This window comes from Muntiacus reevesi, chromosome 20 (genome assembly GCF_963930625.1).
Source record: "Muntiacus reevesi chromosome 20, mMunRee1.1, whole genome shotgun sequence".
Lineage (NCBI taxonomy): Eukaryota > Metazoa > Chordata > Mammalia > Artiodactyla > Cervidae > Muntiacus > Muntiacus reevesi.
Genome location: NC_089268.1, coordinates 42041481 through 42066183, shown reverse-complemented (window position 1 = coordinate 42066183; position 24703 = coordinate 42041481). Strand labels below are relative to the sequence as shown.

At 48.0% G+C, this 24703-nt stretch overlaps 1 protein-coding gene and 1 pseudogene across 5 annotated transcripts in view; one reads left to right on the top strand and one right to left on the bottom strand.

The window, feature by feature from the left end:
• The window catches only part of JARID2 (jumonji and AT-rich interaction domain containing 2), a 228188-nt gene that overhangs the window by 145713 nt on the left and 57772 nt on the right, over nucleotides 1-24703 (top strand). The window contains exon 1 of one of the 5 annotated variants that reach the window (XM_065911900.1): nucleotides 7791-7891. The exons of the other annotated variants lie outside the window; for them this stretch is intronic. The gene's annotated coding sequence lies outside the window, so the exon portion shown is untranslated. Of the gene's footprint in view, nucleotides 1-7790; nucleotides 7892-24703 lie in introns of those variants that run through there. 5 annotated transcript variants of the gene reach the window in all.
• LOC136152006 (U6 spliceosomal RNA) lies at nucleotides 942-1042 on the bottom strand (annotated as a pseudogene).

The window sequence follows — 24703 nt, the reverse complement described above, 5'->3', positions numbered from 1 at the left end:
AAATCCATCTAAGGCCCTAAGTTGCTTCTGTTTCAAGTGACTGTTCCTGATAAATCCATGATGACTTTGTGATGATAGTGGGACCTTCCTCCATCTCTCTGAAGGTTATGCTTTTCACCTGGTTGTTGGCTTTCGGAGGCAAAGGGGGTGGTGCCTGCTCAGGGCATCCCTTCCCCTTTCCCGCTTGGAGGGGAGTTTGCATCTCTCAGCTCTGCGTACCCTGGTTAAGTGGCCGCCAAGGTGCACCTGAACGGCGGGTGACTCTGGTTGAATGGTGGAGAGCTGCGAGCCGGGGTTCTCACTGTCCCCTGCAGGGTGCGTAGTCAATGCTCCGCCCCCACTCCCTCCCGCCAGGTCATGATTACGTTCGTTCTTCCCTGTAGCAGCATCCCCAGGCTTTGTTCAGACCTCTCCGATCCCACTCGGGACACTGGCAGGCTGTCCAGGAGTGCTCTCCTGTGTCCCCTTGGTGACTTGGGGCCTGACCCTGGTGTCTGAGGAACCGTGGAGGCTGTTCTAATGATCAGCATAACGTCTAACTGGTTTTGCACATGTCATCATTTATGGAGGTTTATGGAATTCCCTGTTGCCTCTTCCTCTCTCGGAATTTTAACTGGCAGGTTGTTACCTGTGTGGTGTGATTTGCGGGTTTCAGAACAATGTTTTGCATTTTTTTTGGTTTACAAGAAGCAGACCCTTTTCTCATTTAACGAAGCATCTTGTGGAGTCCACCCGTGTGTTGCTTGTCCCATGTTAGGCCGTCTTGACTGCACATGACTAGTGTCCAAGAAAAGTGTATACAGTTCATGGAATTCTCCAGGCCAGATACTGGAGTGGGTAGCGCTTCCCTTCTTCAGTGGATCTTCCCAACTCAGGGATCGAACCCAGGTCTCCCACACTGCAGGTGGATTCTTTACCAGTGGAGCCACAAGGGAAGGCCAAAAAACATGGAACGCTTCATGAGTTTGCATGTTGTCCTTGCGCAGGGGCCATGCTATGTCTTCTCTGTTCCAGTTTTAGTATATGTGCTGCCAAAGTGAGCTATCAGGGAAGTCCCTCGCCACACCCTTTATGAAGATGCAGCCCAGATCAGCAGGAGGATCTGGGTGGCTGGGGAGGTGGGGTGGAGCACAGTTGTTGGAGGAGGCAGCAGGTGGAGCGTGGAGGAATCTGGAACTGGTGGGGATTGAGGTTCCTTGGTGACTGAGCAACCTCAGGCTGGTGTTTTCCAGGACCCTTCTATGGAACGTACGTGGATTTGTTTGGCCTAAATGGCAAGATGGGTTGCAGGTTCCCTTTGGAATGTGTTCTTTGCACCCTCTACCCTGTGCTTCTAGCAAAGGCACATTCTTAGCACCCGGTCCAGGATAAGCAGGGCTGAAGGTGCCCTGTGTGCTTTACTGCCCCCTGGCCTGAGCCCCTGTGTGTTATCCTGGGTCGGAGAGCCGGGAGGCAGGAGCTGGAGGAAGGGTGTCATTTCTGATGCCTAGGCTGACTCTCACTGGCCTGGTCTTCTTAGGGCCGTGGTCGGGAGGCCTGGGGACTCAGGAGTGGAAGAGAGTGTCCCAGGGCTCCTGGCAGCTGTGTTTGTTTGCACAGCATGGCACTGCCATCCTTTTCTGGGTTCCCTGTCCTCAGATGGAGTCTCCTTACCTGCTTTCTCCAGACCGTACTCTCCTTGGAGAGCCTTTCTGCCGCTTCTTTCTGTTTTCTCCTTTCTGACCCTGTGGACACAGTGGCTTTAGTCTCCTGACCACGACTCCTGACTTCACCTCTGGCCCAGCACTGTTCCTAGGTGTATCCCAGCACCAGGACTCTCACGTTCCACGAGGCCACCGTTCCCAGGACAGGAAGACAGCCTCCCCAGTCCTTGGTGTCTGTGAGATTTTCTAGACTCTTGGAGTGATAAGGAGTCCCTGGGTAGCACTTAAATGTATGGAACTGTTGTGTATGCATATCTGATGGCAAGTGACACCTCTTGATCTTACCAAGTGACAGCTGGGCGGGAGACATCACTAATTGATCCTCTGAGTTTAAATGGTTTAAGGTGAGATGTGTTTTTTTCTGGCATGGTCTTTTAACTAGACCTTTGATTAGAAATAGGGAGAAGAATTTTCTAGAATTGAATAGACTGGCAGCTCAGTCCCCTTGGAGAGCCTTTCTGTTGCTTACCCCAACTTTTTTTCTTAACTCTCCATGGGAGAGACGGTCTTCCGAAAGAATTGGCCCTTAGCAGGCCAGCAGTGACAGGTATTTATGTGGCACTTACGGTGTGCTGGCCACTATTCTAAATTGTTTCCATGTATTATTCCATTTGATTCTCACAGCAGTTCCTTTTGATGGGTCTTTGACCATCATTCCCATATTATGAATGAGGAAACTGAGGTACAGAGAAGGGCTTGGGTGTGCTCTGCTAGATGAAGCGCCCAGGTTATTTCAGGATTCAGTCGATGGTGTCTGTACCTTGTGGGGAGTGGTGAAGAGCTCACTTGGACTGCTGGTGATTAAGAGATGTAGATGAGCTCTGTTTTCAAACTCTTTGGAGAGGCCAGGGGTGCTGTGTGTGTGAATCACTCTGTCCGACTCTGCGACCCTGTGGGCTGTACCCTTCCAGGCGCCTCTGTCCATGGGATTCTCCAGGCAAGAATACTGGAGTGGGTTGCTGTTTCCTTCTGCAGGGATCTTCCCGACTCAGGGATTGAATCCATGTCTCCTGCAGTGCAGGCAGATTCTTTACTGTCTGAGCCACCAGGGAAGGATTCTGAGGGCTGGGCAAAGTGACGCTTTTTAACCCGCAGAGGAGTGGGAATCTCAGGGGAGCAGGGGCCAGGAGCACTCATTTCTTCAAGGTTCCAGTAGTTGCCAGATCCCAGGTGGATCTCAGAGATGGTAGATTCAGCCTTATTTTCTGCTGCAGGAAATCTCCACTCCAGAGAGAAGCAGCAGGTCATTTCAAATGCAGCGTGTGGAGGGCTGTGGAAGACGTGACGTCTGTGGGACACTACGCGGTGTCTAGGAGAGTTGGGCCACCCTACAGCAAGGTGATACGAGCACTTAGTTTTTCCTTCTGTATGCTCTTCACTCTTGTTGGGCTGTAGGTAGTCCTCATGGGGCAGCCCTGTAACTTCCAGACAGAGGCTGTCGGGAGCCAGCTTCTTGGCCGAGATCACAGGGAGAGACAGTCCCAGTGCCCGAGGGTGGCCGACCCCCCAGCTGCTGTGGTGGCAGGCGTTCAAGTGACGGACGCGCTGGTGGGGGGCTGCAGAGCAGGTCGAGGCCGACCCTGGACCTTGAGGCCTCCTGTGGTCTCTGTGCTCTGTAGCAGGCTGCTTCTGGAAGGCCTGACATGACCAGGGGGCTGGAGGGGGCAGGATGGATTTACTAACTCTTCTGTGCTAACACTTACTAGCTTTTCTATACCAACACGTTTGACAGAAGATATTAGTTGGTATTTTGAAGGGGCCCCTGTGGTTGTGGGGGTAAAATATTAGGCCCCATTCCAGTTTTTCTGTCTTATAGACACCTCAGGATTGACACTGTTGTAGTTGACCTAAGCAGTCATCTGTACTGAGAGTGGGGTGCACCCCACATCCCACCCCACCTTTCCCAGGCCCCCAGAGAGGATGCAGTGGGCTGAGGGTGTGTGGCTTTCGCCTTGGACCAGCCCAGGGAGGCAGCCTTGCCCTTGCAACAACTCAGGGGGTTCTTTGAATTAAACACGGTGATGTATCACGGTAATGTAGGTGGGCGCCTGCTAAGCCTTAGCTCTGGCCTCTTCGTCCCTCTAAGCCAGGATGTGCTGAGAGATGGGGAGTGCATGTTAGCTCGGTGCAAGTTGAACGACAGTGTTGGCTCCTTTCAATGAGAGGAGGGAGCTGAGCCCATGGCCTCTCTGTCCTCGTCGCCTCCAGGGCATCTTGCCGACCACGGGTGGAACCCAGGTTTCCTGCATTGCAGGTGGGTTCTTTACCACGGAGCCGTCAGGGAAGCCCTGGTAAATGTAAAACAAACCCCAAAGGCAGTCACTTCCTTTTTTTGAACCAAAGGAAGAATTGACTTAAGAGGATCTTGGCTGATCGGAAAGGGATTTGGAGGTATTGGAAAGATATTGCTGTTTTTTCTGGTTTTGATTAGGAAACTTTTAGAACAAATTCATGTTGTCTCCATCCTTTCTTAACTTTTAAACTGATGGTGGACTTTCCACTTTAGAGCGTATGTTAAAGCACCACATATCTGGCCTGGGTAATTTGGGGTGGGGTAAGTAACACAGTGTGGAGATGTAACGCAGGGAGAGGTGCATCTCTCTGGCCATGTGCAGTTTATTTTCAAATTGCTGTTAATTCTTACCTTCCTGGGAAGAAGTGAGTGGCGACCAGCTTCAGTATCCTTGCCTAGAAAATCCCATGAACCAGAGAAGCCTGGAGGGCTACCATCCATGGGGTCACAAAAAGACTCAGACATGACTTAGCACACATGCAGATGCTCACTACCTTCCTGGTACTGTGGGTTAAGTTTTTTCATTAGTGAAACTGGGCCCCTCTTTGCTTCACTCATTGTTTTTCCTGCTAGAGAGGCATTCAGTGTAGAGGCATCTTCATAGATGCTTAGTTCTTGTGCAGAAGTGCGTTTCTCTCTCCTAAGAGGTCAGTACATGTGGGCTTCAGTGTCAAGGAAGGAGTGGGAACACGGAGGCTGCCCCAGAACATGTGTGTCCTCTGCAGGGTGAGAGACGGACAGGACCCCTTTGATTTAATTGGTCATTAGTTGTTGCCCAGGACAGATCATTAGGTACTTGTGGGAACGGGCATCTGCTCCCAGAATTTGCTTGAGGTTTCTGGTAAGCACACAGGTTTCTGCCACATTTATTTGTTTTAAGAAAAATGGTAGAACTTCATTTGAGGCAGTTTTATTACGGCTGTGGCCATTTCCTTTATCTGTTACCTCGGAGATCTGATTGCTCAGCTATCACTTCCACCTCCCATGCAAATGATGGTCTAGCATGCTTTGTGGTTGCCACGGAAACTGGGTACCAGTTTCCTTCCTTCCTCTTCTAGGGACGCTTTTCCACCTATTTTCAATAGGAATATCTCTGTCACATGCTTTTGTCCTCCTTTCCTTTTATTACCCCCAAAGGGCAAGTATAAACACGCCCCTGATCTTTTCTGTTGTATCTGACCCTCCCAGAAATGTCTCACCAGTTCCTAAGTCGTCCTTGATGAAGTTGAGAGCAAGCACGGAGAGGCTGGTTCCAGACGTCTCACATGAAAGGCACTAGGTGCTGGGTTTGGAGCCACCTCGTTTGCAAAGGGGGTGACAGCCATTAGTGTCACTTGTGGTTCACACGTGAGTGCTTGTGCAGGGGTTGTCAGACACGGCTTTTTATTCAGAACGTTCCTTGATGTCAGCACCTTATTGGCTGCTTAGCAGCTCAATTAAAAGCAGTGCACATTGTTGTGACTGAGATGAGAATAGCGTGTTCTTGTCAGCCCCACCCTATGCTTCCCCTTCTTCCTTCCCTCCCCTTCATTTGGAGGGTGGAATTGACTGGGTAGAGGGACGCTTGGCTGGAGGGATTCTCAAATTCAGACCGAGGAGGAAAGACAGCAATGTCAGTGACTTGTCAGCAGCAAGCTTTTGGTTCATTTCTGCTATGAGAAATTCAGAAATTTAAAGAAGAGATCATAATAATAGATGGGGCTTTACCCCCTGGAATTAGGTAAATATGGGGCAAGAAATTAGGCTCAGTTGCGTTGATCTGGAAACAGAATCTTTCCAGAGTGTAATCCTCCTCAAATGACTTGAGAGCTTCTCCCACTAGCTGAGAGCCCATCCCAGAGGATGAGTGTGGGCCCAGCAGCATCCGTCCGAGGTGGTGTTTGGGTGGGAGTCGGGGTGGGCACTGAGCGATCATTGCTGTCTTCCCGCGCTCACTCCACGTTCAGGCTTTCAGAGGGTTTGGCCCTCGGCTCCCTCACAGATGGGCCCATCCTTGTTTATCTTTGTATCCCCTATGTATCCCTAATGGCTGGCAGAGGGTCTGGTATGTTTATTTGTTTTTGCGAAGGTAAACACATTCTTAAGAGTAGCCAAATAGAGTGTATGGCAAGGGAATCTTCCTAAAGGAGTCATTCTGTTTGGGAAGCGTATTTTCCTCTTTGGACTATCCAGATCTTTCATGTCCTCTCAGCATATTGGAAGGTAGGTGTGTGTACTTGTGTGTCTGAAGTGTTGCCCGTGTGTATTTGTTCTAAAGGGTCAGGGAAGACTGGAGCACACGACGCTGGTTTGTGGTAGTAGTATACTATTCTTCTGTCCCCTCGCAACTTGTTTCCCATCCCTTCTTACTGCTCCTCTGGTTCCATAACGTCTCTTGGGTCCAAAATTCTACAGCCATCTATACGGAAACTGAGCTATAACTTGTAAAAATGACTCCTCGGGGCCTCTCTCGTGACCTCTGAGGATATAGCAAGTGCCTTAAACTTCTGCTTTCATGGCAGGTTCTCAGATTACTACAGCATTTTGGTGACTGCATTTCTGCCAGCAGTTGTTAATTGGTGATGCCAAGTGAGGGGGCAAAAATGCCTTCTTGTCTGAAGGCCCCGTGGTTCTAGCTTAGTGTTGACCCCTGTTTCCTAGTACCTTTAGTATTTTGAGACACTTCAGTGGATCATCGAATTCCATGATAGTAAACATTCTCTCAATGATGGTGATCAGTAACCTGGCTTTTCCTGACCCTGTTATTCTTTCCAGTCTTGGCTTTCCCAGAGGTCGAAGACTTACCTTTCTATCTATTTGTGTTCTTGAAGTGTAGTTTTTGAAGATAATTTACTCCGTAAAGATTGAATAGTGCATATAATCACTTTATTGAAAGATTCAATTACATGAAATTGACATTAATGTTATTTCCTGGTGTTTACCATTTATAAAATGTAGAGAGACTGAAAACAAAGAAAAGGAAAACAAGAGCTAGGTCTTAAAAATGAATCTTTGTCCTATTGTTCATACTTGGTTTCAGACATATTTGGAGATGAATGGAGAACTTTTTGAGGTGTTGCTTCTTTCATAGGAAGTACTTTCTCATAGCTTATCATTTGTGAAGTATATAACAGTATAATAGGCAGCTGCTTTACTGAGTCAAGTAAATTGTTCTCTGATAATATAACTAAAAAATAACATGAAGCAGGCATTGGCTCTGATGTAAATCCATTTAGTGGTTATCTCGTGGGAAGGCTGTTTTTGTCATTGCCTGCTTATCTGGCAGTGATGGGATTCCTGGGCCTTCTTTCCAAGCCAGAGGCCACTGTGGCTGCTGTAGCCTCTTGGGAAAGGAATGGTCTGTAGAGAGCGCTTCAAGTAACCATGGGCACAATTCAGGCCAGTCTTGTGGGGACGGATGTACTTTATGATTACCCTGTGCTGTATTCATTTATTGACACATTGTTTTTCCCCCGTTATCTTGGAACTGTGCATGATGGGAATCCACCAGTTTTAAAATGTATGCTGTTTTCAGCCCTTTCTCTAGAACATAATTGTAAATTTGTTCAGCCTGTTCCTCTGCCCCCAAGAACCACACTGGCATCCATTGTGACAACCTGCAGACCGCTTGTACTGTAGTCGACTTGCTCTTCTGGCAAATGCCGTTGTGTATTGCAGACTGGCACTTGGCCTTTTTGGAACTTGTAGTTATTCCCCTTTGGAGGGGGAGGGGTTGGAACTCTTTGGCTGTAATGTCTCCCCTGATTCTTCATTTTTCAGGCCTCCTGCTGTCCAGTCTCATGGAACAAGGCCGGGGTAAACAGAGCCCTTCTCGATCATCTGAGTGTCAGATCATCCTGGGCCATAGATGAGAAATCTAAGGCTTAGGAAGGACTAGGCACTGGGAATCCTCATGGTGAGAATGTCTAGTAATGTTTGCATTGATTTAGAAGCGACTCAAAATGTCTGTTGATCGTGTCCGTACAGCTGGACTCTGTGCGTCTCCTGAAAGGTGCCCTCCTGCCCTGAGTTCGGGCTGCTGTTGCAGTGAGAGGAGGGGAGGCCGTTCAGCTTTCTCTCGGCGCTGGAGGCCCGTGTGTTCTGAAGGTCGTGGCAAGTGATGCCAGCGAACACGGGGAAGGCGTGCTCATACCTGCCTTCTCTGGAGCCCTTTCCATCACTGCCGCCGCCTCTACGCCTACTACCTGTGGTGCAGACAAATGCTTCCCCATGTTGTTCAGATTGCTTTGCTCAAGCCTTAGATGGGCATGCGTGCTTAGTTGCTCAATCATGTCCCACTCTTTGCAACCCCATGCACTATAGCCTGCCAGTCTCCTCTGTCCATGGGATTTTTCAGGGAAGAAGACTGGAGTGGATTGCCATTTCCTTCTCTAGGGGATCTTCCCAACCCAGGGATTAAACCCACCTGCATTGCAGGCGGACTCTTTACTTGCTGAGCCATTGGGGCAGCCCTCTCAGATGAACAGGACACACTTCAGTATGTCGGCAGTTTGAGGATAGATACTTGCTCTTGCCCATCTTCATCACTCTCCTGTGTCTGTCCAGACAATTACCTTAAAATTCATACTTAAAACAATGAAATTTGTACCCAAAGGAGGCATTGAAGACAGCCAGTATAATTTTCTTTTTCACTGAAGCAATGTGAGAAATGAAGGGACTTACAGATGTCAGTCTAGAGAATGACACCCACGGGTTTCCCAGAGAGGTTCTGTCTCCATTGTTGATCCTTAATCTAGGAACCTAGAAACTGCTTTTGTTGAAAGCCCCTTGAGCCAGTAGCCACACATGCCAGTGGGAAGGGACACACTTCTCTCAGCAAATGAAAGCAGTCAGGAGCCTGTTCCCAGGCATGCCTGCCTAAGTAGGCAGACTAACCACGCTGGGAGCAGTGCCCATTTATGGTGCTACCTTTGAACGTAGAGTTTATCAAAGAGTGAGAAGACACAGCCAGAATTCAAATCACTTTGGAGTCAGTCTGGTCTCTTCATTTAAAACAGGAAGTAGATCTCTGATGCCAGCTGCCTCCCCGTTTAAACGGGCCTCCGTGTCCAGTATCACCGACAGGCTTCCCCTGTAGCAGGATGCAGTGGAGAGCGCCGAAGCGTTGGATAATGGAGATACTTGCTGCTGTGCTGTTAACAGCACCTCCCTTTCGTCGTCTGATCAGTGGTGACCACAGCACCCCACAGGGCTGGCTCTAACCCTCCTGAGTGTGTGGGAAACCACCTGGAGGACTTGGTGAGTGTCTCACTCCTCCCCCACCACTCTCTGATTCCATTGGTCTGAGGTTTTGCATTTCTAATGAATTCACAGGCAACTCTGCTGCTGCTGATCAGGCCGTCCAGAGGATCAGTCTGATAGCACTTGGCTAAATGCTATCCATAGTTTAAAGCTCCTGGCATATTACTGTCCTTCACCAAATACTAAGTAACTGTTCTCTGTAGAGTCGCTGTGTGAAAGGTCAGAGGTGATGCCCACGGTTCAGAAATCTGGGAGCCGATAACTGTCATTAGGTAGATTCAGCCTTTGCTCCTAAAAGACATCATCTCTCAGCTGTATTCTTCCCTGGTCGCCACTTGATAGTTTGTGTGACTTCTTTAGGTAAGAATTTCAGTGAATCGGATTTTTCTTTCCTTTGGTGAGCTGTGATCATCTTGTTGTTTTCTGCTTTGGGTTTGCCTTTGAACAAACCTTTACTCAGCCCCTTGGGTGCATGCAGCGTGGCCCGAATTCGTCTTTCTGCCCTCTTTTTCCCTTTATAGAAAAAGCTGGGGCCGTAGCCGCTCTTGCCATGCCTGCTTAAGATGACGCCTGTTGAGGTCTTTGTCTTGAGATATCTCCAGACAGTTCCTTTCTCAGTTTGTTCATCTGTCTTGTGCAGAAACACAACCGTGATGTCGTTCCTTCCCTTGCGGTTTATTTGAAATTATTTATAGACAGGTTGCTGGCTGCACGCTACCTCTTCCCCACCCCCACCTCTTTTTTTTTTTCCTGGTGCAATTTGACTTTAGGTAGTTGTTTCTATGCAGTATGTATGCCCTACTCAAGGGCATACTGAATGGAATACTGTTTTCCTGCTTCCAAAACACTCACCAAAGTGGACGGTGGGCTCCCCCGATGGCTTAGATGGCAAAGAATCTGCCCACGTTGTGGGAGATCCAGGTTTGACCCCTGGGCCGAGAAGATCCCCTGGAGGAGGAAATGGCAACCCACTCCAGTATTCTTGCCTGGGACATCCCACAGACAGAGGAGCCTCTCGGGCTTCGAAGCCCAGGGATCGCAGAGAGTTGGACAAGACTGAGCCCCAAAACGACCACCACCCTATGTTCCTGCAACTGGTTTCTTCTTTTGTTTCCTACTTAGTATTCACGCATGGCGTCTGGCTGCCAGTCAGACAGTGTGATACCCGTCCCATCCCTGTTCTCATGATTCTAGCAAGCCTTTCCCCCGCAGCCCTTCCAGAACGTGTGTGTGAATGTGTGTGTGCACGACAGCGGTGGGGTGGGGGTGAGAACATGCACACACGGAGCTGCCAGCGCACCTCTTGTCCTCGTGCTGATTCCACGCGCTCCAGCTTGCACCGGATTGATTTAATTTATACCCAGCGGGGGAATCTGCCCATAAAACACACACACCTCCGTTAGTCTGTCTCCACCGTTCACTGTGTGCCCAACAGTTTCTCTGTCTTACAAAACATGTTGTGTTTTAGATCAGAGGAGGAGAGATGACACTAACTAACCCTGTTGCTGTCCCTTGGAGCACAGAATTCATGCTTCTAGTCATGTTTGCCGTGAAAGGCAGTTCTATATACTGATGTTCTCATTTCCATTTTCTCAGTGGCTTTATCTTTTAAAATGATATTGTTGTGTTTTCGGCTTGAGAGTTTCTTTTTGGGAGTGGTGGTGCCTGCAAGCAAGAGTGGGCTGGAGCAGTTCCCCGGAGGAGATGACTGGGGAGAGGGAAAGTCGCAGAATTGTTGCAAGGGCAAACAGGGTCAGTTCTCATCTGTGTTTATTTTAACCACTGTCAAGTGTGGAAAGGAATGCGTTGGTTTACAGTCACCATGACGACAGAGGCTCCTTCCCGCTCCCTGCCCCTCAACAGGCAATGAACCCATTCATTTATCCAAGTGCCTCAAAATTCCATTATGTGCATTCCGTGGGCTGTTAGTTCAAGTATTTTGACAGAATGTTATTGTGCGTTCTTTAAGAGTATTCAGTAGTGGCTTAATCCTGTTCAGGTCACCAAATACTTGTCTTCAACCACTGTTTCCTCATCTCTCTGGGGGTCATGAGAAGATAGACGGTCAACAATAGAACAGGGTTCCTCAGCTTTCTGTATCTGGGACGTTTCTTTGACATTTTGTGGTCTGTCTTAAATTTTTTCCTTCTGCTCCATAAATAGATTTGGATTTGTTTTAATAGAAAAATGCTTGATTTAATACCAAGTTAAATCTTTCATTCTGGCTAGTTTATTTTGAATTTCTGGGATGTTAGGTTACATTTGAATGTTAGTCATTGGGTCCTGTCCTGTCTCTTTCTCCCCACCCCACCTCCCCAACTTTATTGAGATATAATTGACATATAACATTGTGCAGAGTTCAAGGTGTACAGCCTGATTTGCTGTATGTATATATATTATGGAACGATTACCACAGTGAGGTTAGTTAGTGAATCTGTTGCCTCATTTTTTAATGCACTTTTATTTTTTAATTTAATCTTTCAAGTATATGATATATATTAACTATAGTCGTGATGGTGCACGGTAGATCACCAGAACTTACTCATCTTATAACTGGAAGTTTTTATCTTGGCCACACACCCACACAAAATCGCCAGTCTACTCTTGTTTCTTTGAGTTTGGTTTTTTAGATTCTACACATAAGGATCACACAGTGTTTCTGTTTCTCTTTCTCTGTCCGATTTAGTGTGATGCCCTGGGTGACCATCCATGTTGTCACAAATGGCAGAGCTTCCTTTTTTATGGCAGAATAATACTGCAGTATACTGGTAGCGTGTGTGTTCTTTATCCATTCGTCCTGCAACAGACTCTTTAGTTTGTTTTTGCATCTTGGCTGTTACTGTAAATAATGCTGCAGTGAATATGGGGTTTCAGGCATCTCTTGGAGATAGTAACTTCGTTTTCCTTTGGGTAAATACCCACAAGTGGGAGTGCTAGATCGCCTAGTAATTCTGTTAATTTTTTGAGGAACCTCTGTGTTGTTTTGCAAAGTTAGGTGCACCAATTCCTCTCCCAGTGACAGTGTGTGAGGGGTCTCTTTTCTCCCCAACCTTGCCACGTGTCTTTCTCAGGGCATTTTTCCCTGTCAAGTGTTTATACTTTGTTTTCAGTCACTTAAAATGAGTTAGGTTCCTGGAAGGATGAGAGTCTGGAGGGCTGTCCTGCCCTGAGAGTCTTCACCTGCTGTTTCTGTTTCCTTGTGTAAGTTCCCCAAAGGTCTGGCTTCAGGCTTTGGGACTGTTCAGTTCATTTCAGTTGCTCAGTTGTGTCTGACTCTTTGTGACCCTATGGACTGCAGCACGCCAGGCCTCCCTGTCCATTGCCAACTCCTGGAGCCTACTCAGACTCATGTCCATTGAATCGGTGATGCCATCCAACCATCTCATCCTCTATCGTCCCCTTTTCCCACCCTCAATCTTTTCCAGTATCGGGCTTTTCAGATGAGTCAGTTCTTCACATCAGGTGGCCAAAGTATTGGAGTTTCAGCTTCAGCATCAGTCCTTCCAATTAACACCCAGGACTGATCTCCTTTAGGATGGACTGGTTGGATCTCCTTGCAGTCCAAGGGACTCTTGAGAGTCTTCTCCAACACCACAGTTCAAAAACATCAATTCTTTGGCGCTCAGCTTTCTTTATAGTCTAATTCTCACATCCATACATGACTACTGCAAAACCATAGCTCTGACTAGATAGACCTTTGTTGGCAAAGTAATGTCTCTGCTTTTTAATATGCAATATGTCTAGGTTGGTCATAACTTTTCTTCCAAGGAGAAAGTGTTGTTTAGTTTCGTGGCTGTAGTCACCATCTGCATTGAGTTTGGAGCCCCTAAAATAAAGTGTCACTGTTTCCCCATCTATTTGGGGTTGTGGGAGGCTCTAAAGGGCCCCCACTCAGCCCTCAGGCCCCCGGGAGGCTGCCCCACACTTCTGCTCTCTAACCTGGTGGTTTTATTGTTTCATTGTGGAGCTAATCAGCTCAAAAGCCCAGGGATGTGAGGTTGTCTTTGTAATTGTTTGCTTTGAGCAGGGAGGTCAGGAAGGAATAAACTGTACCTTTCTTCCTGGAAAGTTCTCTTCTGGTGAGTGAGTGGTTCCCAAGCCTGTTTCTGTCCCAGAGGGAAGTTGTTGTAGGGGCTGACTGCCTGGTGTGGCCCAGGTCCTGTTTTCTATTGTCCTGCTCCGTAGAGCTACAGTTCAAGGTCAGATGTGGAAGGCAAGGCGTTTGCCAGTTCCCTGGAAATCTAGAACACGGAGATCTGACTTACCTGGTGGCATCAATAGCTTCAACAGTGCATTCAGTTTCTGCCTGTAGAGCTAATTCATGTAACAGTTTCTGTGCTTAAAATTATGTAACATAAAAAGAGAAAACAGTAATTTGTGAGGGGAATGTCTATGAAAGACCCTGATGCTGGGAAAGATAGAGGGCAGGAGGAGAAGGGGGTGACAGAGGATGAGATGGTTGGATGGCATCACTAACCCAGTGAACATGAATTTGAGCACACTCTGGGAGTTGGTGAAGGACAGGGAAGCTTGGTGGGCTGCAGTCCGTGGGGTCACAGAGAGTGACTGAGTGACTGAACAGCTACAACCCCTGTGACGTTAGATTGCTGTTCTCTGCGACTCAGGTGAATTAATTCATTTCAGAAAGCCCTGGGTAAATCTGGGATATCTGGAATTGTCTGCAATAGGAGACAGACAAAGATAAACCTGGGGAGGGGCACAGGTGAGGGACTAAACGAGGAAAGTGAATTGACCATCTTTCTGCAAACCAGTGGGCTCCCAGGGTTAGCTGCTGGCCGTCTTTGAGTGTGAGTGAGGTTGTTATCACTGGTCTCTGAGGGTAGTTTGGAGTGGGAGGGGAGAGGCTGGAAATGTTCCCCTACAGGCTCATTTACAGGTTAGTGGAGGTGGGGCCTTGCAGCCCTTCCCAGGGCTAATGGATGGCTGGGAGGGTGGTGTTTGGCATCGTATTGACACAGTGGAAAACCGATGGCTGTTTGATCAAAGAGCATGTTTAGGCTGGTGGAACTGGAGAGTCTCCTTCTGAAGTGATTAGTTCTGCACCTCCTGGCCTCCACGACCCGCCACCCACATCTTGATGAACAGGATTCAGGTCCATCCAGCTCACATCCCTGGCATTTTGCTAAAGCCAGCTATGGGGGCAGTGGGGTTGGGGGGGAGGTGCTTGGCTTTAGTAGCTTCTGTTTCTTTGAGTTAATCATCTGGTTGCAGAGACGGGAAGGATGTCATTGGTTTCCATGATGCCTCAGCACATCACGGGTTCTGACCATTTGGGAAAATGTGACAGCTGTTCTCTTCTCTGCCCCCTCCTTCCTGTCACCTCCACAACACCCTCCCTTAAACTGCGCCTAGTGCGTGCTCAGTTGCTCAGTCGTGTCCAACTCTTTGCAACCCCCTGGACTGTAGCCCGCCAGGCTCCTCTGTCCGTGGGATTCTCAGGCAAGGATACTGGAGTGGGTTGCCGTACCCCAGCATTGAGCTTGCGTCTCCTGCATTATCAGGCGGGTTTTTCTACTGAGCCTCCAAGGGTGTCCTTGACCTGAGCCTCGGGGCTCTGTTTCTCTCCAGGGGTGACTCACCTCTGGTGGTGATGCACAGCGAAAAGGAGCAGAAGGAAGTTACCTTGGTGAGTGTCCCATCAGTCAGTCGAAGAGGTTTTTTCATCGCCTGTCTGCGCAGTGGGATGGGAGAGAACAAAGGAGAACAACACATCTTTTTTTAAGCTCATAAATGTTGACAGTTCCTTTTTTTTACTATTGGAGGTTTCTGGTTTCTATTAGTTAAATTATCTCTACTCAGGCACGCCCCCCACCCTGGATTTTCACAATTAGTTAGGATCATGTAGCAACTTTGGATTCTCTCCATTTCTTTCCCTCCTTTCTCTACTTTCTGTTCCTCACCCTTCTCTTTTGTAGCACCATGCGGAGAGGAGCGGAACCTGGCCTCATGGAGGCCTTGTTACAGTGCCTGGGCCTTCCTTGAAGGAGATGAGCGGTACTGAAGGCAGCTGCCCTGTGGCTTCATTGTTTCCTGTTTACAGACAGGAAAATGGGCTCAAGCAGAAAAGATTAATGAAGGGCTTAATTGAACAGGAAGTCTTTCAGTCCTTTGGAGTTGCTAAAGCGATGATGCATACGACTTGGGGGTTTATCTTGAATCCTGCCTAAGGGGTCAGACTTTCCTCTGGTTGTTTCCTGGAGCTCAGTGGGAATCAGAATTTGTCAGGGTATTTGAATGTCCCAGATTGAAAGGGGATAACTAGTCATCTACAGCACTCGGTGAAGAGAAGGGCTTGTTTGGATTTCTGCGTACCCCTGATCTCACCTCATGGGGTTTCTGCTGCTGGCTTTGCTCAAATCCTTTGAAAGCCCTTTGAGCTGCTTTTATAGCATCTCAGCAAATACAAACATAACATCTCTGGAAAGGCACGATAAGTCATTCATCTTATTAACAGCGGGTTGTGTTTGTTGAATGGATATAAGATGACGAACTTGATGACAAGGCTCCTGTGAGTCAGACGGACTTTTCCCCTCTTGGAGAAATTTTGTGATGGAAGTGCAATCTAGTCATAAGACACTGTCGGTAGACTCCTGTGAGGGTACGTGTGAGCCACACACGGTTACAGTGGGCCTGTGTGTCCTGCAGACGTTTGAGTGTCTGCTTGTCATCTGTTGGCACGCACAGACGTGACCCCTGACCTCAGGTGCAGCGCCAGTGGGCTTCTATCCTGCAGAGTCAGTCTGGGACTCCCAGATGGTTGGCAAGGAAGAATTGAGGTCGGCTTTTATTCTGTAAAGGGGCGTCTTAGGCCCCAGGATGGGTGTTAGGAGTATGGATGAGAGAGGCTCGTGTCTGGGTTGGAAGGTGTGAGTCGGCCTCCATTCCCCGGCCTGTCTGGCTTAAGAGGTCACTCGTTTGGTTTGATACAGCAATGCCATTCAGAAATGCTGCTTCCTGACCTGCTGCGGTTACCTTGTGCGGCCCTGAATGCTGGTAGAAGTTCAGCATTTGTTCAGGGTATTCTAAGCCTTTTTAGAAGGGAAAGCGAGTTCTGTGCCACGGCTCCATTTAAGCTCCTTTGAGTTGATACAGTTTCCTGGGTTGTTGTTTAAGCTTCTGTGCCACTCGTGTGTCTGTGTGTCCCTCAGAGTCGGAGCCTGGGCTGAGTCTGGGATGCTGTCAACTCCTGTTTCTCATTGGGAGAACACACCGAAACTCCAGGGTCACAAAGTGCTGGGGGTGGAGGTGGGGAGGATAATGGCTCTTACATTCATTAGTGACTGACAGATTCTTTCATTGTGGTCGTGTTTTCTGTGTTTAGGCTGCTGCCATAAATCCTGGACTTCTCTTACAAACATTCAGAAGGAGCCTGTGTAAGGGTTGTAGCGCATCGCTCAGCACAGAGCAGACTTTCCTCGGCACGCTGGTTGGTGAAAGCTTAAGTAACACCCATGCTTGGAAAATTACATATGATTGTGTTTCAGCCTGCTAAATAATTTTCTATCAGAACCCCAGAATGAAGCCTATGAGAACCACGATACATTACTTTAGTTTTGCCTTTTCTTACTTTTCTGAGTGGTAAAAATCACTTTTAGAGGAGGGAACGTATTTCAGAAAACAGTCCCCTGAACTTTAGCCCTAGGTGTATATTCAGTATATAAAATGTTGGATTGTGAGTTGCTATGTGTTTTCTATATACAAGCAAGGAGCTTGAGTTGTTGGGTGAAAGGGTATTGCTAACATTGTTCTTCTCTTCCTTTCTATAAACAGTGGCTGGTTTCTTAGCCTGCTGTTAGATTTTAGTGCAGGTACTAAACGTTGGTTAATGCCAGGCTTGTCATAAATCTGCAAAAGTCCGAATTCCCTTTGCAGAGTTGAGCCCAGACCTGGTGTCTTAAGACTCTCTGCTGCCATCTATTGGTGCGTGTGAGTTGCTGCATGGGATTCCCAGTGGGCGGGGAAGTTGTCCATCCTTTAAATAAAGCAGACCCCTGTCCAAGAGGCAGAGATGTGTGAAGCTGAAGGAAGCCTACTCCGTGTCTTTCAGGGACGAGTCAGAGCTCTGAGCACTGCTTCTGTGCTCTGGTTTCTTACGTGCTGACGGAGTTTCCAGTCTCACCCCCTTCGCAGCTCCATGGAGAATATTCCTGGGGAGAGGTTTCCTCGGGAGTGACTTTTCAGTTATACTGCTAGGACTCCACTGGATTCTGTTGTTTAATGAATGAACTGTGTAGCATTGCAGGATGAATTTCTCAGGGTAGTTTTGCTTTCTCCTTCAAACAAGAAGTAAAACATGATTCCTGCCTCACAGAGTCATTCAGCCTCCCCTCCCCAGCTGTCGTCTCTGCTGGGACCGAGGAGTGTTCTGGTAGTTTGCAGCTGGGTATTGAGTAACCTAAAATTGAGAAACTGTTGGGCTTTTTTTGTTGTTGTTGAAATAGTACTTTTAAAAACAGTTGGCAGTCCTGCCTCGAAAGAAAATAGAAAGGCAGATCTGTGTTTCAGTTGGCTCTTTGAGGCTTTTACAACTGACCATCCTTCAGATAATTCGTTTGCACCCTGTAACTATAATACAGTAGTGTATTAGGAATTTCTTTGGCCAGATCCTGGCTGGATTAAGACTTTTAACATCCTTGTGTTGGTCTTCTGACTAGTGTTTATCTTTCTCTTAACTTTTGCTGTAAAGATACAGCTTTTGCTCAAGACTGCCCTGAACGGGACTGTGGGGAATAGCATTTGCAGTGCTTGCATCCCAGGTTAGGAGTTGGGTCCCTGAGAAGGCGAGGGTTACGCCGCCTGAGGGTGGTGAAATCTGCGGCTTTCCATTGGTGGTAAAGTGTAACACGTGTGACATTTGTGACTGACAGAACAAAAGGGCTTCGTTGTCGCTTTAATTGTTGATTAATGTTGATCCCTCTCAAATTTGACATGGTTGCTTTCGAGAGCACAAAAGAAGTCAGTGTCAAATATTTTCTTGATCATGACAGAGTCAGGATTTCCAGGCAGCCTTGGTTCTTTGACATTTGAGGATGCCGCATCAGACTTTAAAAAAAAAACGCAAACCCGTAATTGCATCATTTTATTAATGGGATCAAATGTGGGCCTGCATATTACTTTTCATACCATTTGTGTGGGCTCTCAGCCTGAGATTTATGTGCCCAAGTAATGTTTTGCTTGCGAAGACGCTGTATCTTGTAATTATTTATTCTCCTTTCCCTCCTCTGACCGTTTCCCCCTGAACTGAAGAGAACGAAGGCTCCCTTTTCTCTCTGATGCCTGATTTTTGAGAGGGTGCAGTGTTTGTGAGCATCTGGAGAGTCTTCCTATGTGGCAGTGGTTTGGGTTTGCAGTATGTGCCTTCTCCTTGGTCTGGCCTTTCGGGTGGAGGTGATGAATAGACTTATAAGTAGTTAGGTTCGCCTTCCTGAGGGTGTCTCAGAGTTCTGAAGGAAGTTCATGTGTTTTCCTGAATGAGTTATTTACTCCTAATTGGGAGGACTGGGTCTTAGGAAAGCAGAGTGTAGATAGTTTTGTTGTTACTAGTTTAAGGGAATCATGGAACAACTTTTGGCATTGTGCCATCTTTTTTTGCGGGGGTGGGGGGGATCTATATGTAAAATTTTATACTGCCTTCTAAAGTGCAAGTCGGTATACATATCTGAAAGTTACCATGTTTGCTGTTTTGCCTGACAACCTAGTTAGGAAGCAGGTGCTAACAGTCTTTAGCAGCACAGGCATTTTTGGAAATGCAGGTTTGTATTTCCCACTTGGCACAGGCAGAAGATCAGAACTTGTCACCTAGAATTATGAAATCACAGATGCAAGAGGATTTATTACAGGAATTACTATACTCACGTTTTAGAGACGAGGTCAGAGAAGACTGGAACTACAAAGACCCTTAGTTGGCTCCTTTTCCTAGGTCTGTCCTCCCCCTCCCCCGTCCCACTTTCCCCAGCAAGGAAATAATAGAGGCTTACCTTGCTCAAGGTCATAAGTTGAGTTGAACCAAAGCAGCCCAGGTTTTCTGATAGCACAGTTCTTTCTCTCAGACCACTCTGACCAAACAGACCTTTTAAAGATTCATCTCGAAGGAGATTCAACCAAAAACAAGTTTCTTTAGGTAAATCAGGTTCATAGCAACTTTTTACTCTAAATAGCTGCTTGTGTAATTTAATTAAGACAAGTGCTGCAAATATTTAACATCCTGTGGTTTTTAGTGTAAACAAACGATTTCATCTGTTTCTGTGTGAAGCAGGGCCCCTGAACCAGTATAACACGATCTCCAGAAGCACCAGGGAGCAGGCATTCCAGGTAGCAAACCTTGTCTGGGAGCCCCCACCCTCCCTTTCCTGCCTCTGAGACAGCGGCCGCCTGCCCACCACCCCGCGCCGCCACCACCACTGCTGGTGTGAGCACAGAGGGACGGAGCTGGGGCTTTTTGTCTCTGAGTTTTCTCTGACTTGCTCTGTGCTAGCCTCCGGGTTCACTTGAGGATGTGTTTATTTTCTCTTTACTATACAGGATGTTTACAGCCATCCTGTGTGGTATGCCCACAACTGCACTCGGATTGAATTTGGTGGGCAGCTTGCCCTGGGCAAGGGGATATCCCCTGCCCGACGCCCCACAGTCTCCACCACACATACACACTCAGCCACACACACCCACCCTTGTTTCTTTGACTGGCTGCCAGGTCTGTAGAGTGTGTGTGTGTGTGTGTGTGTGTGTGTGTGTGTGTGTATGTGTCTGGGGGTAGAATAGAGTGGGTACTTATTTTGGGGATAGAAACATGGGAATTTTTTTTTTTTTTGAATAGGCCTTTCAGCAAGTTGGCAAGGCTTCAGGACCAGCTCCCACACTGCCACAAAGAGCCTGGCTATGCTGGTCACTCTGCATTTGCCAGACATAGCATGGCGTCTTTTTTGAATGAACGCACAGCCTCCCCTCCCACCCAGGCCTGGCTCTTTGTTTAGAATTGGGATGTAATCTAAATAATTGGATTTACCAGCTTACATTTTTAATATTGGAAAATTAAGTTAATACGCCGGTCTTTGGCATACACGACCCTCCGCGAGGGCCAACTGGGCATTGCTCTAGACCTAGGCCCCCTGCTGTCTGCCTTGTCCAGCTGTGCGGATACCTGCATCCTCCTTGGGTTTGTAAACCATCAGAAATCCTGGACAGAAATGGAATTTAATTAACCTAGAAATGGCTGTTGTGCCATATTTAGGGCTGCCCTAGAGATTGAGTACAGATAGCAGTAAGCTGGTTAACTCTATGCTGCGGATAACCCCAGAGGAGACAATACGTCCCCGTTCCTTCCCCCAGCCCCCTCCCCAGGGCCACGGGTGGCAGGCTGCCCTGGAAGCTTCTCAGTGCGGGATTTGGGAGGGGGCAGAAGGAGGCACCATGGAGAAGGCAGTGGCAGCCCACTCCGGTGTTCTTGCCTGGAGAATCCCATGGATGGAGGAGCCTGGTGGGCTGCCGTCTACGGGGTTGCACAGAGTCGGACACGACTGAAGCAACTTAGCAGCAGCAGCAGGAGGCACCGGCAGAGTGTTACAAAACAAAACAATGTTTGGCACAGGTCTTTGTCAGCTACCAGTGGCTTTTCTTTATAAGCTTCGCCTTGCAATGTATTTGTGAACTTTGAAAATAATGATAGTGTTTATTTTGGTCTGCTGCTTTATTCCCATAAAGGTGCTATACTTTTTTTTTTCACCTAAGCATGAAATCTATTTGTTGATTTATTTGGGTCAAATTTTAAGTGACCGAGCAAAACCTTCTTGGGGCTCTTGACCCCCATGCCAGCTAATCCCACATCAGAGAAAGATTCTTCTGTGTTGCTTGGGGCATGGAAGAGAAAAGAGAAAGAAGATGGACCCTCTGCTCCCTCCCACAGCTCATCAAAAAGTACAAACAGCCTGTGATGAGTGGTGGTCCCATGTGCAGGGGTGTATGGCAGGACCTTCCACCTGGGCCAGCAGATTGTGACCTGAGGTCAGTTGTGCTGTGTGTGGATGCATGGAATGCAGTGGCATGCCTTGGGGTAGAATGGTACCTTGTAACACAGGTACAGGTTGGCAGCCAGGACCTGATCTTCACCCGCTTTTGTAGACGATGCTCCTAATGGGCAAGTTGCTGCATAAGTTCTTAGTAAGCAGTGGCAGTGGTTGTGATTGAAATTGTGACTGCCTCAGCACATCATGAAACCGGAATAGCGAGACGGAATTCCATTGGGCTTTGGTGGCTTCCTGATAGCTCAGTTGGTATTCCCTGAATACTCAGCTCTGATCTTCTTGGGCTTCCCTGGTGGCTCAGCTGGTAAAGAATCCGCCTGCAATGCGGGAGACCTGGGTTTGATCCCTGAGTTGGGAAGATCCTCTGGAGAAGGGAGAGGCTACCCACTCCAGTATTCTAACCTGGAGAACTCCATAGACTATACAGTCCATGGGGTCTCAGAGAGTCGGACATGACTGAGCGACTTTGACTTTGGTAGCCGTGTCCTCGGATGGCCAGTAACTTTACTGAGGGCAGCACCACAGGCCTCTCCTATAGCTCTTGGGTCTGTTTCACGTCCATCCAGCTGTCTCCCCGCCCCTCCGAACTGCCCTGCAGTCTGACCCTCAGAAATGAGTGTAATTGCTGGAGAATGAATGAAGAATTGAGCGGTGTTCCTCCCCTCCCTCTCATCACCTTCGGGAAGCTTGCCCTCAACACACAGCAGCCCTGTGTGTTCAGAGAAGGCCATAAGGGGGCGACTGTAGGCGAGCTCGCTCTGAAGGCCCTCGAAGGGCAGAGGGATGAACTGTTGGCCGTGGGGGACGTGACACTTGAGAGTGGCTCAGTCTCTCCGAGGAGGTGACTTTTGAACAGAGACGTGGGAAATGTGACTTGGTAAAACGCAGCAGACGGGAATGTTCCCCTCGCTGGATTATGGGAAGAAGCCAGCCCTGGTGAGATAAAAGGGAAGAACATTCCAGCTGGAGGAAGCAAGGGCCCCTGGGAACCTGGGAGGTTTATTTCTGCATGGAGCGACACTCTGGGGGATCTGATCAGTAACTGACTTTCACTTCAACACATTTTCCCCCTCCCTTTTGGGGCATGTTTGCTTAAATGGGATTCTTAGGAGCAGAGCTGAACTTTGTCAAGACTGGGTTGTGATGGGGGCCCCTGTACCAAGGAGCTCCTAGAGAAGGGACACCCCAGATGGCCTTAACCATGACAGCGGGGGCGGGGGGGGGAGCGGTTCAGATAGCAAGTTCTGTGTTTTCTGAGCTTGCTGTCTGAATTGTTTAGTCCTTTATTTCACTTACCCACATTTATGCCATGAAGGTGAGGAATAGCGATGGTTTGATCCAAAACCACTTCTGTTCTCTCACCCTCACTGCCCATCGACTCTGGATTTTAACACACTGTAAATGAAAGATTCCCCTCAGCGTGTTTATCCATATATGCATGTATCTACACGTTTCTTCCTCAGTTGCTTTGCTGCTTTGGCTTGCTGGCGGGTTTGACCTTCCTGGCATAGAGGAGTTTTTCTGTAAGGAAAATTCTGTCCTTGATGAGTTAATAAAATATCGACACTGAAGTGAGTCTTGTTCCACTTGACACGCCTGTGGATTGTGTGGGGGACAGACGCCCTCTGTATTTTCTACGTTCCGGCTCTGTGCATTATCAGTGGACAGTAAGGACCATCCTGGCTAAACTTCAGCCGGAAAGCCTCTGAAGGCCCCACATTCTGTTGTTTTCTTCCCTGGGGCCAGAGGAACCCAATTCTGTCTCCAGCCCACCCCCTGGATGGCTCTGAACTCCCTTAGTTCAACCTATAATTTTTTTTTTTCCTATTTTTATGGCTGCACTGGGTCTTCATTGCTGGGTGCAGGCTTTCTCTAGTTGCAGCAAGTGGGGCCACCCTCTAGTTGGGGTATGCAGGCTTCTCCTTGTGGTTTCTCTTGTTCTGGAGCACGGGCTCTAGGCACACAGGCTCTGGTTGGTAGTTGTGTCACATGGGCTGGGTTGCCCCACGGCATGTGGAATCTTCCCAGACCAGGGATTGAACCCGTGTCCCCTGCATTGGCAGGACTCTTAACCACTGGACCAGCAGGGACACCCCAACCTAAATTTCCATTTTAATATGTTTTCACCTTAGTAATCAAATAGAAGGTGTTCTTGGTCAAAAAGTTCCCTGGTGGAGGGGTGAGTGGGTTCCACCTTGCGGTCATGCTCAGCCACTGAGTGCCGGCCCCACTGCCCTTGGTGGGGGTCTCATCCTGCCTGCCCTCTCCTGCACCCCAGCCTCCTCCTTTCCACAACACCCCTGGAGGCAGATAATGTCATTCTTCAGCACATCTGTACCTCCCCACCCCACTTTCTGTGTTTTAGTAACACCCACACATTTTCTTTGTATCAGACATTCTGGAATGAATCACTGATTCTGCAAACGTGGCCACGCGGCTAAGAGTGCTTCCTCCATGGGTTTGTCTTCTGAGTTGTGTCATTCAAACTCTCTTGTCCCGTGGAGCCCGCAAAGCAACGTCGCACCTTTGTTAATCCCCTGGGACTCTGCACACAAAGCCAAACCACAGACCTGCCCAGCTTTCTGGGAAGCACGGATTCTGGCCTCTTTAAACAAGATACTGGTTTGTCTTGTTCTTTAGTTCATGCTTTCATCCGAGTCTCACAAATGCTTAATCACTTGGGAGCTTGGCTTATTCCTCTGAGGGGTAATTTATTTTACTGCCGTTTTTTAATCTCTCATGCCCTTATTTTTCATAACCTCCCTGAGAAAGTCATCAGGCACAGAGTGCTTTTTATTTGAACAGCGGTCGGCGCATTTATCTTTGAGGTTCTGAAATTGTAGAATATTCTGCCGTGTCCCACTCTGTCATCTCTGTTTGCGTGTTTGTTTTTCATTCAGGTTGGGCTGGCTTCTCATAATAATGTATGGTATTTGTCGTTGCTGACTTTGGGAAAAGCAATAAACACTGAACATCCTGTTCACATGCAGGCGGTGTTTCTGTAAAGCCCCTTTAATCAGCCGAGCGTGAGTTTGTGTCCATTTAAATGAAGATATACACATCGTAAAATGGCCAATTAAAACCCCTTTCAGCAGGAAAGCATGACAGGGGCTTTCTTTTCACATGACAGGACAGGAAGGTTGGAGGAGAGGACGAGCTTGTCAGAAGAGGCGGTAGTTCTCTTTGGGCTCAGTCCATCCCTAGGATGCCGGGACCTGGAGAGGGTGTGGCTTGTTGGACCACTGTCTACTTTCCTGTATCCTCTCCTTTCTTCAAAGTGATGCTGCTGAAGGCATGGGCTGAGTGCTGCCTGGTGCCAGGGAGTTAAATATAACAACTGAGTGCTGAGCACATTCAAGTGGTTGAACAGAGTGATGTCTGTTGAATAAATTTGAGCTTGTAGTTTATGTCTTTCATTTTTCCTTTAT